Raw genomic sequence first — 17,064 nt, 5'->3', positions numbered from 1 at the left:
GCTCAAGGCCACGTACCCCCCTCACCCCCCAGGAAAAACTTCTTTGTTATCACACAGGAGAATCTGTAACAGCAACTATACCTCTGTGGTTACCATGCAACAGAGTGGAGCCAACATTACCCTGGCTGCATAAAGAGACTCAGCCAGAGGGTGTCTCATCCTGAGTCAGGGTATTTCTCAGAGGAATTTAAGCAACTGGTCTAGCAAGTTAAAACCTCTTGCAAGAATGTACACCCTTTAGCATCTTACTGATAAAATCAAAGTACCTGAAAAACTGGAAGGCTTACAAACAGGATGTAATCTTTGCTATAGGAGAGTCCAAGTCTTTTCATCAAATCATAAAGCATATGTCTTGGACCAAGATCTGGGGAACTCTAGTTTTATCTGTAATTTTAGCTTTGCTAGAGAAGTGGCCCAGTTCCTCATTAGTAAATAAATGGGTGGACTAGGCCAGTGAGTCTCAAACTTTCATGTATATAAGGATCAACTGGACAATTTATTCAAAATGTAGGTTTTCTGAACTGTAGCCCCCTGAGAAAAATCTGGTTCTGTTTTTCTGTGGCAAGACCCAAGAATTTACTTTAATTTCAGGATGCCAGGATTCCTCCCTACACCCACAAACTTTGACAAACGCTAATGATTTTTTTTTTTTTTTTTTTTTTTTTGCTTTTTTAAGGCTGCACCTGTGGCATATGCAAATTCCCACACTAGGGATCGAACCAGAGCTGCAGGTGCTGGCCTACACCACATTCACAGCAGCTTGGGATCTGAGCCGCATCTGTGATCTATACCACAGCTCATGGCAATGCTGTATCCCCAACCCACTAAGCAAGGCCAGGGATCAAACCTGCATCCTCATGGATACTAGTTGGATTCATTTCTACTGTGCCACAACGGGAACTCCTGAGAAATGCTAATGATCTTTAAATCAGATCCTAAAGTCTGTGTTTCTCAGGTTCATGCTAGCAAAGTACGATATTAGGCCTACATTCCTGACCTTTTATCTGCATCGGAATTATTAAAAACAAGCATCTTTGCTCACACTAAGCATACTGGACCAGGCCGTTGTGATAAAGCCCAGGAGAGAAAGGAGGTAACAGTATCTGAGCAGTACTCATTTTTGCGACCTCCATCCTGTGAAGGCTGGTGATTTTCTACTTTCGTTTCTATGTTCAAAATGATGCTCTAAAGCAAAAGACTTGAAATATTCCTTTAGTGCTCTCTGCTTTCCTCCTTATCCTGCCACTGACCATGTCCCTGTGAGGTCTCAGAACCTAAATTTCAGTACTCAGGTAAGAAACTAGGGTCTCCATGCTGTCCATTTTGTCTAGTTCCATTTCCAAGGTCACTACTGTGTTTCAGGCCAGACGAATTTTTTAAAAAAATACCATATCAGGAATTCCCTTTGTGATGCAATGGAAACAAATCCGACTAGTGTCCATGAAGATGCAGGTTCTAGATCCGGCGTTGCTGTGAGCTCTGGTGCAGATTACAGAAGCAGCTAGGATCCTGCATTGCTATGGCTGTGGTGTAGGCTGGCAGCTGTAGCTCCGATTGGACCCCTAGTCTGGAACTTCCATATCCCACAGATGTGGCCCTAAAAAGCAAAACAACCAACCAAAAAACCCATAATATCCTAGTCTTTGGGTATTCCCAATCATTTAGAACATCATTTATAAGTCCAGGGCACCTTTCTGTGACTAGAATTTGTTTTCGGTTAATATGACTAGAACTTAAAATCATACTCTTGATGGGAAGGAAGCTGCCCATGGCTTGTATCTTCTTTATGAGAAGATACCGTGAGCCCAAAAGCTAGTACTTCGTAAGAACATTATTCGGAAAGAGGAATGGGAAAGAACAGCATTCACACAAGATGTCTGAGTTGTCTAATGAAACCCACATTCATTCAGTGATCCACTGGATGGACCAGGGAACTGTTTTTTTGTTTTGTTTTGTTTTGTTTTTTTCACAATCCAAGTTTTATGGACGATGGAGCTACTCAACTTCAGAAAGAGTCAGTGAAGACAGGGGGAGTAAGGATCTCATCAGGACATCGTCAGTTGGCCTCTTCCACTCTGAGTCCACTTCTAGGCTCAAGAGAAGTGTTTATGTACTATGGTCATCCTGGGATGGTCACTTGCTGTCTGGTTTTTACTCCCAATATTCTAAGCAACTTCATGCAGACAGGTCCCTAAGGAAAGGATTCAGATGGGGGAATCCACCAATCACCACTTGCCCTTGACCTTCTGGAAAGAAATTTAATGAATATATCTTAGAGTCAGACAAATTAATTTTTTACATTTTCTGTTGATTTTTAAATTGTGTTCCTAAGGCTTAGAGAGACCAGTGAGAGGAGAAAATAGTTGAACACCCTTCAGAGCCATAATCCAGAAATGAAGTAAATGGCCCTAAAACTGTGAGAAAGACAGTACAAAAGCTGGCAGGAAGCATCTGATCACATTGCTTTGAGATACTAATTTACATAACTATCGCTCCTTAGACTAGGGGTGTCTCTAATGGAGAGACCTTGTCTTCAAGGACCTAAATCTAATAGATTTCACACACAGTGGTAGTTTGTAGCAGATGTGAGTGACAGGACTCCTGCTGGATGAAAACTTTTGGCTCAAGAATTAAAAAAAAGGACAAGATTTTTTTTGTGTGTTTTAGCAACTCAGAAATTTTTAGAAAGGGAGAAAGGAGGTGGCATTTTCAGTATGTTTGGGTTTCCTCTCCTTTTGGTCTTTAATCTTTAACAAATATAAAATAATTGAGAGAAGAAAAAAATTGTGGTTGAAGGCTCAAGCGAGCCTATCAAACTTTATGTTTATGTGACAAGTTTTGCCTTCTACAAGAATGTAAATGTTTTGATTAAAAGTCCAAAACAGCATGGTACACAAAATTGAAAATTACACAGATATGTGGAAAGAACAGCTAAAGGAGAGGAAAGGAAAGTGGAAGAGTGCCAGAAATTGCTAATAACTATAAACCTATTGGAAAAACTATAAAGCATATGTGAGGCCCCATATAGTCCTGGTTTGGACTTTCCCTTCTTTGCCATTAGCTTTTGAACTGAATAAAGAAGCAATGTATTCTGAAGCCTATGATTTATCATGTGAGTGTGATATTTAAGCCACTTAATTAGGGCGAATATATAATTTATCATCCAACCTCGGACATTTTTGCAAATGAAAGGGGGCCAAAACCAGGTCTGTCTCAAACAACCCAAAACATATGGTTGCTCTACTCTCAATCCATTTAAAGGCTTCAAAAAGAAGAAAAATTCTGTATATTTCATCCAAAGTGTTCCATATTTTGCTCAAAGCAAGATCTTAATTGGGCTCCCAATTATGGGACCCTGAAGTGAACTGAAGTCTGCTTTAAACACATCCATTCATAGCTCAGCTGTGAGCACATGGCCAAGACCAGTCTTTCTCAAAAGGTGGAATGCACAATCAAGTTAGAATCTGATTTAGGGTCATAAAGGACAAAGGACACTGCGCAAAACAATATCACAGCAAGAAGAAAAGTTGGATTTAGGAGCTAACTTATTTTTTTATCACTTCTCTAAATTATTAATGTTTCATTGTATGACATAACAGACCTCTAGCTCAGTTTTTAAGGTAGCTTAAAAAGTCACTTCGTTTTCATTGTATTTATTTTTAGATGATGTATTTATTGCAAGTGATACTAGTTTTTCATAAGTTAAGAAGTAATAGCCTGACAATCCCTATAGGAAAAGGGGAGAGCTTGAGAATTTGCTAGAGCAAGGAAGGCAGTCTGAATACAAAAGGACAAGGCGACCAGATGAAAACTTAGCTTAGAAGCAGAGGTCGAAAATCAAGGGCGACTAACCCCCTTGGCTTACCTGATATGGTTAAAGGAGAGGGAGGAAAGAATACAAAAAGCAGAAGTGCTCCAAAGTCTATGGTCAGGAGTGAATAATATGGCAGAAGAAGGTGGCTAAGGGGTGGGAATAGTGGCTCGAGAAATGCAATCTGTCACAGCACATCTGCTGTGAAATCCATTCATCAAGGCTGACTGGGACAAAGCCGAAGAAAAGCTTTGCCTCCCCACTTTCCACCCAGATATTCACCACCCAACTCACCCCACAAACCACCTAGTATCTCATCCCTACTCTTATTTTGGAGAAAGATTGATGTATAAGCAAAACTTCCTATGGAATCTTTCAACATTTCCATGTGATGAGAGACATAATTTATTAGCATACTGGTGGTGATTGAAAGCACGACAGTTGATAAAATTATGCTCTATGCATCCCTCAGACACTTTACTTATGCTGCTATTGTCTGCAAAGAAACTTCTCTTCCTATAAACCTTCCCCTGGTATGGTTAACTTTGACTATTCATGTTCAGGTCTCGGCTGAAACTCCCCTCTATCTCCACCTGTGCTCTTGGTATATGATCTCATTGCCTCCTCTTTCACAGCTCCCATAACACCGTTATGATTACTTATTATTATTATTTTTTTTTTAGGGCCGCACCAATGGCATATGGAAGTTCCCTGGCTAGGAGTTATATCGGAGCTGCAGCTGCCAGCCTATGCCACAGCCACAGCCAGAGCAAAGCAGGATCTGAGCCACATCTGCGATCTACAGGGTAGCTCTCGGCAACACCGGATCCGTAAGCACACTGAGCGGGGCCAGGGATCAAACCTGCATCCTCATGGATACTGTTTGTGGTCTTAACCTGCTGAGCCACAATGGGAACTCCTGTTATTATTTATTTAATATTCCCTATTAGACTGTAAACTCCCCTAAATGTGGGAATGGGGTTTACCATGATATCCTCACATTCTGACCTAGTCTGGTACTAGCCAGCAGCCAATAAAGCAGTGAATAAGTTAATGAGTGGATAACATGCGGCAAGTTGTCATAACTCATGACAGTCACCTAAGAAGCCTATGGACCTGGTGTTTCTGGGCAAGCCATGAGGAGAGGTGGGAAGAGGGAGAACCAGCTACGGCTTAGAGCAACATAGCATAATGGAAGTGAACGTCTCAGAAAACATGTGGGAGAGGGAGGTGTTGATCTGTTCATCTTTCCCAAGGGGCCCTCACATGGGTTGGGCTTGGTCATCACTGGCTTGGGAAGTGGGTGAGGCCAGTCTAAAGTCTGCAGAAACCGTTGCTGAATGGGACATTGCAGCACTCAGATTTCTGCTCATTGTGTTTATAAGAGTGAGCACATCAACATGTGTGCTTTTTCACTCCTCCTGTTTGAATGAGCCTCTGCCTCATGGAGGGGATTTCTGGACCTTATCACCTTGGTTTGAAGAATGTAGTTCGTCTAACTGGAGAGGAGAGGAAGCCAAGCTAAGCCTGCTTTCCCTGCCCAATTATGCTTCCACTATGTAAAACAGAACTAATTATTCAAACAATGACGTAAATACATATCAATCACTAAGAAAGCATTTTCCGCCATCATCATAGAGAGAGGCAGTTATGTAATGTTAGACAAGTTATTTTAACTCTTGGAATCTCAGCTTCCTTATCTGTAAAACTGGCATTGCAATGCTTACATGAGGCTGATATGAGGCTCACATAGATAAAGAATCAGACACAAAGGTTGACATTATTTGTAGCAATTTACAGTAAATGTTATGGAAATACAAATACCTCAGCACTATGTGATAACGCTCACTAGACATTGGTTCCTATTCCAGACATTAATCTAAATTGTGTTTTCTTTCTGATCTCAGTAGATTATAACCTATTACTTTATCCTGAACATTTTTTTTTTTTTTAGTTTGACAAGCTCTTCAGATTGGCATATATTGGTACATGGAGATCTTGAGCCCCTTGAGACACTTCTCTTCAGCCTGATTTTTTTCTCACTGCAGTAAAAGTTTTGAAGCCCACTTAAAAGGCAAGACCATATTTGTCCAGGATTCCACCTCTCAATTCCAGTTTCTTTCTTCCCCTAAGGCATCCCTTTGACCTGCACTCAGAATACAAGTTCCAACTTTGCCTTCTGACTCCTTCCTACTACCAACTTCCAAATTGGAACCTGCTTTTCCCTTCTCCTGGGTTTTTCAGGGTACCATTCTTCTACCTCTTACATCAGAATCACCAGATGCCTCACTCTAGACCTTCCAAATTAATTCTATAAGTATGAGGTTGGGAATTCACATTTTCACACTCTCCTTAGATGATACTTCACCACATAAAGTTTGGGAATCCTGGCCTTAAACCAAGGGCAGCATTTATGTTGGCCTAGAAAAGTGCCTGTGGCTCTTAGGACGGGACCCTGCTTTCACCACTTTCCGAGCCCCCTTAGAATGCATGTGACTTTGGAGTTCCTGTTGTGGATCAGCAGGTTAAGAACATGACATAGTGTCCATGAGATTTTGGATTCAATACCTGGCCTTGCTCAGTGGGTTAAGGATCCAGCATTGCCACAAGCTGCAGTGAGGCTCCTAGATGCACCTCGGATCTGGTGTTGCTGTGGCTGCAGCTCTGATTCAATTCAATCCCTAGCCTGGGAACTTCCATATGCCGCAGGTATAGCTGTAAAAAGAAAGAATGTATGTGACTCTTTTCCCATTACCTGAAAAATACTGCAACTGGATCAACTTTAAACCGGCTTTGCACTTTGAAAAACCTAGTGCATAAATTGGTACCTAGCTAAATGTAATGGTAGTAATTTTTGAGGGGTTATAGCTTCATAACAATACTTCAAGTTAATAGGTAATAAGCTCACATCAATGATTCCCAAAAGGTAAGGTACCTGCTGTTGGCAGTGAGAAAAAGGTCTCTAAATGGCACGCCCATGTGGAATGAAATAACAATGAGTCACAAAGCAAGATTCTTGTGAATTCCCTTTCAATTTTTCTGATTGCATCAAGGACTAAGTCTCAGAATGGTGCGCTGTATCTTGTACCACCTCACTAGCAGTTCCCAAACTGCTTTATTTTTTATTTTTTTTAATAAAGAGAGAATAGGTTTCCGGCTACAACTTTCTCAACCAACCATATTTAACTAGAGAGGAATGAATTTCATGATATTTCATGTATTTATTGTTATGGCTTCCTGTGATTTATTTTATATATATTTATTTTATATATTTATTTTATTAATTTAACTATTAAACAATAAGTTAATGCTAAGAAAAATAATGGTCTAGATGTGGCAAAAATCATGAAGGGTGCAAATGAATGACTAAATAAAAAAATAGTATCAAGTTCTAGATAAAGAAATACGAACTGGTTAGAGCAATCCTTAGAATAATATTAGAAAACAGATTTTCATATTGTATCCCATGATGTTGAATTTGGTACATCAACTTATTATGTGGTTTTATGCAAAAGAGAAACAGTTCACTTAGCATCTCTCGGGTACAAGATATTAATGAGGTTCTGTACGAGCTGTCTTATAGGTATGAGGGAGGGCAAAAAACCTGACCTGTCTATGGACCATATGCAAAAAAGGAAAACCCAAGAGTTGTTTATTGTTTAAAAGCAAGGGCTGGTTTTACTGCTTTCTAGCTGGGGCAATTGCATATATACAATACATATATATGTACATATATATTTAAATACATATATGTTTATAAACTAAGCACAGTGCCCAACACATAGAAAGTGCTTAATACAGACTTGTTATTCTTTTTTCCCCCCCCAGTGTTATGGCCACACCTGCAGCATATGGAAATTCCCAGGCCAGAGAATGAATCCAAGCCATAGCTATGACTTACACAGCAGTTGCCACAACACACCAGATCCTTTTGACCCACTCTGCCAGGCTGGAGATTGAACATGTGCCTCCACAGTGACCTCAGACTCTGCAGTTGGATTCTTAACTCACGGCACCATAGTGGGAACTCTAGGCTTGTTATTCTATTGTTATGTAGAATTAGCATGGCTGTTGTTCTTTATTATTTTTTAGTACTACAAGTGAATCATTGGGATGGTCACTTTCTAAGGATGTTTAACCCCTTTACAACTCCCACTTTTCAATTCTTTACTCTTCAAATTAGGCTGAAGAACACTTTGGATCCCTTGGCCAAAATTCCTCTCCCATGTTCTCTAGCAGTTATATTGTATTTTTCCAAAACCTTATCTTGCATCCAATTGTACTTAGGACCATATTGCCCTGGCTCACAATATCTGGATTGCTGGGGACCTTGGCTTCTCAAACTTTATAGACACACTAATAGTAACAATACTTAGCTGACTGTTAGAAGAATTGATTCAGAATGAGTATAAAGGATAGTGAATTTCATCCACGTTATTAGGAATGTCTCCTAGGGGAGAAGATAGGCTGGTAGTAGGTTATTTAGGTTAGTAAGTCCCAGGCGATCTAAGTTTTGTAGACCTTTACACCTCTGTTTATTCTCTGATGAACTATGGTGCCTTACTTTTATTTGGTGATGTTTTTCTCATTTTATACATTTATGTTCATTCTGAGATTGATCTCCTAGGTGAAACCTTGGATAGAAAGTTGAGGCCCCTGTTAGTATAAGTTGGCTAATAGCAATGGGGTTTGGAAAGCCATTCTTGGTGTTCCCTTGGCGGCCCAGCAAATTAAGGATCCAACATTGTTACTGCTGTGACTCTGCTCATTGTGGCATGAGTTCAATCCCTGGCCTGGGAACTTCTGCATGCCATGAGTGTGGAACACAATAAATAAATATATAAAGCCAGTCTTGCTTGAAAAGAAATGAAAAATTAACTCTGTGTGTGTGTGTTTCTATTCAGTAAAATATCAGAGAGACATGTAGTGGTCTTGGAAAGTGAGATATAATAGCCTTTGTTTGAGACCAAGAAAGTGAGATTCTCTTGGAGGCTATATATTAAATAAATAAATAACTAAACTCCCTACAAATGCATTCACAACACATAGTCACATAGTGCGTTTTCTTTCGTTTCTTATTTTACCCTCTCCCCCAACATGCGCTATGAGTACTGAGTCCATTTCCTCCATTAGCGTCAACTATCAAGTCCTACTTAACCCCATCACCCAAGAACTTCAGCGCTTGGCTAAAGTGGGATAGTTTTGATTCTACTCTCTAAGGTAAGAGTCTTACTGCACCATCACGACCAGGTTTTCTCAATATCACACACTTCCTCTGTTGAAGATGGGTTCTACTGAGTCTATCATCTCTTTGCAGCAATGCTCTTGCTAGCTAGAACCTTGCTAGTGTTACAGCAGTACCCAATAGTAAGGCTCCAAAATTGTAGCTCTCTTATGTCATATTCCACAAGGCTGACATCCATCCAGGCTGTGCCACAATTCTTCCTTTACATCTTGAACTTTGGTCACTAGACTCGATTCTTTCTTTCCTCAAAGTTAGTTTTGTTTTACAGATCTTGTTACTTTTCCCTTTCTACATACCTGCCAATGTCCATGTCCATCATATTTCACAATAATAAATCTTCTTAACTTCAGGGATGTAGAATTTCAACTCATTATTCAGCAAGAGGATGTGTAAAACACCAGGTTAGATAACCCAAATGAATTCAAGGCCACATAATCTTTTTTTTAATGTAAAATCATCTAAAGTGGAAGGCCTGTCTGCATTTTTAATGCATAGCATAGCCAGAGATGCCCCACTATACTGACTGCTTCCCATCTGGGGAACACTGGGCACAGGAGAGTTTCATTTCAAATGATATTTTGTTTGTTTGTTTGTTCTTGTTTGGAGAATTTATATAATAGGGAATTTTGAGAAGCTTCCTAAAATGTCTAAAAAGTAAAAGTGCGTGTTCTAGGAATATAACTAGTACCTTCTTTATGGACATAACATATTTCCTTTTGGGGAACAAACCCACTATTTCCTCAAACTTTATGTTGTTTATTCTTTAGAGATACCCCACTATCATGCCATGGCTCATGCTGATTGTCTTTTATCTATGTACCCCAAAGATAAATAAACCTATGAATTTAATTCTTAAGATGCACCCATATTTATCAAATAAATTATTGAGCTGGAAACCAAGCAATGCTGGTGAGTGCTCAGACTTAATTTAGCAACCACATCTGTCATGGTATAAAACGGCTCTCAAGCCTTAGAGGTTGTGAAGCTTTGCAGAAGAGCAATGTCCAAGTAGGTCTACCCAAAGGAAACTTGGCACAAGGTCAAACCACCCAGGCCCTGGTGGCTTGAGGTTGTTCCTCTTTGTTTTTCTTGAGCTCTCATGAGAGGGTCTGATCATATTCTTCTACCTCTGACAACATGCAGAATCTGAGCTGGCAAGAGACTGAGTGATCAGCTAAGCTAAACCTTTATTTGAGTCACAAATTCCTTCATGCTTGTAATGACCGGCATAGATGGTCAAGACTACAAATGAATACACTATACCTAACTCCCTAAAAAACAAAGCTAAAAGATGGTTAAGTAAATATGTTCTGTCTTCCAACCTTGATTTAAAAAAATCTCAGTATTTATAAGAAGTTTTACATTTATAAATCTCAGAGCCCTCAGAATTCCACTCTAGAACATCGCATGCAGGGAAATCTAAACGTGGCCCAGGTGGAGACCCTTCTCTTTCCAATCCCAGATGCATTTAGCATGGTGTTGCGTCTCACACTTGCTCACTCCTATAAATTCAATCCACATTACACACACAGAGTTGCCCCATACTTACCTCTCAGTCTTGGATTATGTATCTTTAAGAAAACAGATCTACAGAGGCCATAAGCAGAAAATTGGGGCATAGAATTCCCAGATCTGCAGTATTCACTTGGTGGTCAAGAAGGTGAGGAAAGAAAAAGAGGAAATCTGGAAGGGCAAGGCTCAAGGGGCTTGACTAGACTGGGGCTCTCTAAAGCAGGGAATCAGAACAGTGGTCCTTGCTCAAGTACGAGGATGATACAATACCTGACCAATACCAAGAGTTCTCAGGATATTAACCTGCTTTAGAATTAAGGTAGTAGGAGTTCCCTTTGTAGCTCAGCAGGTTAAGAACCTGACAAGTATCCATGAGGATGTGGGTTTGATCCCTGGCCTCACTCAGTGGGTTAAAGTTCTGGCATTGCCACAAACTGCAATGTAGGTCGCAGGTGCAGCTTGGATTTGACATTGCTGTGTCTGTGGCTTAGGCTGGCAGCTGCAGCTTTGACTCGACCCCTAGCCTGGGAACTTCCATATGCTACAAATGAGGCTCCCCCCCCCCAAAAAAAAAATAAGATAGTAGCAGAATACTAGAACACATTGCATAGTCAGGCAAAATTCAGACTTCAGTAGCCAAAATGTGCTAGCTCAGAGAGAACCAGAACCAGAGTTATTTCCCAGATAGTCAGTGAAGTTCTCCTTCCCTGGAGGCCTCAAAGAAAATATCCTTTTGGGGTTTACATGGGTCTTATTTTAGGATCCCCAATGCTTTTGAGCTTTTAGTGGAATTATGAGCCGAATCAGGTCTGCCTTCAGCAACTCTCCCAAAATAGGACCCAGAGAAACAGATGTCCTATCACCTTGATGAATTTCACATGCTTTTTCAAGACCAGACCAGAGTCAGCTCTTCTAAGACCCAAGACACTGGGCCAAGGAACCCTAGACATTGCATCTTCCAAGGTTCCAAAGGGAGATGTGTAAGGACTCTGTTTTAGGGTTCCCCAGAGAAATAGAACATCTGGAGAGGAAGTATATATGTTTGGGCCATGTCTCTATCCCTGCCTTGCCTCCCAGAACAGCAGGCGTGGGGCTGCCCCTGTGAACACCCACTGCAGAGCTCTTTCAGGAAACATACACTGTAGAGGGAATCCCAGAACCAGGGACGTCACAGGTTCATGGAGGGGGCCTGTGGGTAGAGGTAGAGTTGAGTACCATGTAGCTGATGGCAGTGTCACCAGCCAGGCTGGCAGAGGAACAAAGGAATAGCCACTGGTTTCAAGGGTTTCAACTCAAGGCTAGCTGGTGGGTCCTTAAAGAAGGAGTCAGCATCAATATATATTACTCATCATAAAGTAAACAAATGCATATGATTTCTTTTAAGGAATTGGCTCATGTGATTATAGAGTCTGGAAAATTCAAAATCCATAGGGTAGGTGTGCAGGCCAGAAATGCTGGGAAGAACTGATATTGCAGCTCAAGTCCAAAAGCAGTCTGCTGGCATTGTTCCCTATTCTTTGGGGGAAGTCTTTTTTTTTTCTTTTAAGGCCTCCAACTGATTAAATGAGGCTCGCTGATATTATAGAGGGTATACACCATAATGAGCTGTTTTACTCAGAGTCTACCCCCCTTTTCTTCTTTTTCTTTTTTTTTTTTTTTTTTTTTTTTTTTTTTTGGCTGTGCCCACAGCATATAGAAAATCAGAAATTCTCCAGGCCAGGGATTAAACCTGAGCCACAGTAATGATAACACTGGATCCTTAACCCCCTGCTCCACCAGGGAAGTCTCAAAGTCTACTCATTTAAATGTGAATCTCTTCTAGAAGAACACCTTCACATCAGCATCCAGACTAAGGTTTGACCAAATACCTGGATATTGTGGTCTAGCCAAGGTGACGCAAAATTAATCATCATAGGCTCCATAACAAAAAATCTGTTCTTAGGTACAACAGCAGTAATGGTGCTAAAAATAAAGACCTGTTTGCCAAGTGCTATTACCATTTCTAAAGTTGTATTTGAACATGTCCATCTTACTACTTTACCTAGGAAAATATCCGTAACCTAGGAGAGGCCCAGTAGGCTGTCTAATGGTCAAAATCTCTAGGTTTTATTTCCATTCTACTGCTGGCAGGCAAAAGCGTCAGTACTGAAAAGATATATAACTTCCATGGGCTAACAGCTTAACTAGGCATGACCACATTTCCACAGGAAGAGTTTGAATTTCAGTTGTCAGGAAATCCTATGTTTGGCAAATTGGGGTAATATGTCAAACCCCATAAATAAAAGCAGGCCACATTACTTATAACTGTACTGATTACCTTTCCAGTCTACTTTTTGAAGCCAGAACCTTAGGTAGTAAAGTTAGGTATCAGTTTCTCACATGGTACTTTTCTCTTTTTCTTTTGTACTTAGCACCAGAGGAAGGACGATAGTATCTTCCTCATTGTATGTTATACTGTTTTTACTCTAGATGCTGTTTCTCTATCTGTATAAATAATCTGGGTTGACTAAGGAGTCTAGAATCCAAATAAAATTTACCACACTTTCTTTTTTTTTTTTGTCTTTTTGCCTTTTCTAGGGCTGCTTCCTGCAGCATATGAAGGTTCCCAAGCGAGGGGTCTAATCAGAGCTGTAACCACCGGCCTATGCCAGAGCCACAGCAATGCAGGATCCGAGCCACGTCTGCAACCTACACCACAGCTCACAGCAACGCCAGATCCTTAACCCACTGAGCAAGGCCAGGGATCAAACCCACAACCTCATGGTTCCTAGTCGGATTCATTAACCACTGCGCCACAACAGGAACTCCAGAATTTACCACATTTTATAGACACTCGAATTAGAAGTCACGGGGGCTGTCAACATATGCTAACGAAAGAAAAAAAGAGAAAGGGATTTGTAAGGTGCAAAGTGGGAATAGTCAATATAATAATAATACTATGTGTTCAATTTCAACTACATCTGCCAAACACTGTCAGATGCATTTTGTGTATATTACTTCTAGTTCCTAAAGCAAGACAGTGAGTGTCATTTCTCCCAGTTGAAAGGGAGGTTAAGATTCAGAAAGTTTAACTTCTTTGCAGAACAGATGCTAACTCACAGACATTGAAAAACTTATGGTCTCCAGAGGAGACAGTTTGGGGGGTGGGGGGATGTGCTTGGGCTGTGGGATGGAAATCCTGTGAAATCAGATTGTTATGATCATTATACAACTACAGATGTGATAAATTCATTTGAGTAATAAAAAAAAATGAAACAAACAAACAAACAAACAAAAAAAACACAGTCCCGGAGTTCCCATCATGGCGCAGTGGTTAACAAATCTGACTAGGAACCATGAGGTTGCGGGTTCGATCCCTGGCCTTGCTCAGTGGGTTAAGGATCTGGCGTTGCCGTGAGCTGTGGTGTAGGTCGCAGACGTGGCTCGATTTGGCATTGCTGTGGCTCTGGAGTAGGCAGGTAGCTACAGCTCTGATTAGACCCCTAGCCTGGGAACCTCCATATGCCCTGGGAGCAGACCTAGAAAAGACAGTAAATAAATAAATAAATAAATAATAAATAATTTTAAAAACTAAAAAATTTTTTAAAAATTAAAAAAAAAAGATTCAGAAAGTTTGAATGACCTACCTGAAGTACACTGAAGACCACTTGTTCTGCCAGGATTCAAGAGCTGTTTTCTTGGTGGAAAAGTGAAAGGCAGGCGTAGGAGCAGCATGTCTCCCACCCTTCCCAACTCCAGAGGTGTCAGGGCACTCAGAAATGTGCGGTGGACGTATAAAGTAGCCTTGCTCTCAAGACTGAAAATTTGCCTTTGAGCAGTTTCCAGGCCATATCAAGTTTCTGGAATTTTCTCACTTCATCTTAACAAATGGAAATCTATCCAATTGCAGTGAAAATCCAATGAGAAAGAACAGAGTTAAGATATGGAGTCTCTTCCTGTGAGCTCTGGGAAAGATTGGCAAGTTGCAGAAGGGGAAGCCCGAGGGATCCTTGAACTGATCTCTTGTCTCACTCTCTTCCTTGGTCTGAATCAGTGATATAGACCAATACAAACGGTCCACAAAATTTTCTTCACTTATTCTTTCCTTCATTAATTGATCACATACTACATACCAGACACAGCACTACAAACAGGAGATGAAAGACACAGTCCCTGGGCGTTCCCTTCATAGCTCAACAGTTAACAAAACCCCACTAGGATCCATGAGGTTGCTGGTTTGATCCCTGGCCTTGCTCAGTGGGTCAGGGATCTGGCATTGCCATGAGCTATGGTATAGGTGACAGATGCGGCTCGGATCCCATGTCGCTATGGCTGTGGTGTAGGGTGGTAGCTGTAGTTCCAATTCAACCCCTAGCCTGGGAGCTTCCATATGTTGTGGGTGCAACCCTAAAAGGCCAAAAAAAAAAAAAAAAAAAGCATAGTTCCTGTGTCTGGCAGAATTTGCTATCCAGCCCTGGAGAAAAAAATATGCAGGGCATTATAACACATTTGGTTAAGGAAAATAACAGATTTATGTAATGGATGGTATGAGAGCATGGGAAGGGTCTCAAGGCAGCCAGCAGTTTACTTTCTTTGGAGGAGCCTCAGAGATGAGGTCTGGTTCAGAGGGCCGAAGGAGAAGCAGCAGTAGTAGCAATGGTACGTTGAAGCACCAGGTGATGGTGGAGTGCTCGCCTGGGGCAACTTCCAGAGTAACCTGTGAGCCAGATGGCTTCAGGGACCAGGAGGAAGATGGGGCTTATGAAAGAGCCTGATCATCCTCCCACTACAGGCCAGAACTCTTGGTTTAAAGAGCAGCAATTCCAACAGTTCCCATAGATGACAGCAGAGATACAGAACAGGTGTTCTGCAGTTTTTACCCCATCGCACCCCAAGCTTCTATGCCTGAGAAAATGCTTGTTCTTATGCTTTTAGAGACTTCTGGATATTATTTCATTCGAATCAACTCAACTTGGAAATTTCAAATACAAAATCTCAATATCATAATGATGGCAGAAATGATGTTAATCTTTGAAGAAACTGTGGAATCGTGTATCTGTAGATAAAAAAGAGTTTAAGCACATCGGAGGTTTGTTTGATACCTAGCCTCAATCTGTCAATAACTCCAGTAATCACATTCACAGACTTCAGATCTGAATTCTGAATTCCATCAAAAACTTTCAACTGGCCTTGGAGATGCTATTGAAGCTATTCTCATAGTTAGTTACCTCTCTGACTACACAAAATAAAAGAAAAACTTTCTTTAGGGCAAGTTAATCTCTGGAAGAATAATAAACAAAAGTGGTTTCAGAATTTCAGAAGCCCAAGTCTTAGCATCTGAAAGCAAAGGAAGCCTGATTAAGGCTTTCTTGGTAAGTGTGATGCTGGGAGGAATTTAACAGATGTCTTTGGCATTGCTCAGTGAAGTCCTAGAATGAGTTTAAGTATGATGTCAAGCTGACTGGAGAAAGCAGAACAAATTATTGTTTCTGCAAACATATTCCTTTTCAGCAGCTTGGATTTTTTGTTTTAATTTTTATTCCTTCTTTGGGGAAATATTTTATTGTAAAAATATATAAAGCTAGCAATAAAATAGTCTAAGGTGTCAAAAAAAGAATTTAAGCAGATCATCATTGATCTCAAGAGTCTTCTGTGGAGTAGCAATCGCTACAACATCTAGAACTGTGAAACAGAATCTGCAGGAAGATTTCTCACTAGCCCTTAGCTCCACACTGACACAACTCAGCCAGGCTTTCATAAACATAGCCAAGGCCTGTCTACTTAGAGCTGCACAGACACATCCACAGTGAATTTAACTGGAGACAAATGTAGAATCAGGCTCAGTATGCATGAAGATTTTGAATCTTTAGAACGACCTGGTTATTACATAAGGAGAATATTCACTTACCACTAAGGGTATAAAGAAAATGACTTCTGGATTTCTCTGAGACTGGCCTGATGTCCCTTACCAGCCCCCTTTCTTCTGGGTAGGAGCATGTGTGTGTATGTATGTGTGTGCGTGTTTGCGCACGTGCGCATGCACAGTGAGATAGCAGGGTGCAGTGGGAGAGGGGGTGGAGATTTAGTTCAACCCAGCAGTCACATCTGTCTCCTTAGGTAACTTGGTCTCAGCTTGGATGACTCCTCACAATGTTCAGTCTTCCAGAGCCCCTTTCCTCCCTCTATTAACAGCCAGGATGATACCTGAGTGTAAGACATGCAGCCCATGCAGCTGGGCATACTTGAGAGGAGGCATGGTTCTAGGAGCTATGCTCTGCTGCCTGGATCCTTGAGGGCCCCTGCTATGGACTGGTTGATCTCTGGACCACAGCTTCCTGAACTGAAGGTTCTGTGGGCATCTCCTGCTGAGGACCGCTGCTAGTGTACTTCGTAATTTAGGGTCCATTCTCTCAGCTCATCTGGGCCCAGGAATGTCTCCTGATGACTCAACCCTCCCTCAGTCCCCACTGATGCTGTGCATCCCACCTGAGGTCTGACTGTTCTTCCCTATTGGTTT

The 17,064-nt window shown here is 41.1% G+C and overlaps 1 protein-coding gene across 22 annotated transcripts in view; it reads left to right on the top strand.

Annotated features, from left to right (window-relative positions):
* Window positions 1–17,064, top strand: part of PHLDB2 (pleckstrin homology like domain family B member 2) — a 248,227-nt gene that overhangs the window by 76,106 nt on the left and 155,057 nt on the right. The gene's annotated exons all lie outside the window — the stretch shown is intronic.

The sequence above is a fragment of the Sus scrofa genome, chromosome 13, assembly GCF_054392235.1.
Source record: "Sus scrofa isolate SSC_HxYL_T2T_F1_AM1 chromosome 13, Sscrofa_HxYL_maternal_Yorkshire_Landrace_v2.0, whole genome shotgun sequence".
In the NCBI taxonomy this organism is placed as follows: domain Eukaryota; kingdom Metazoa; phylum Chordata; class Mammalia; order Artiodactyla; family Suidae; genus Sus; species Sus scrofa.
This window is presented reverse-complemented; position numbering and strand designations above follow the sequence as displayed.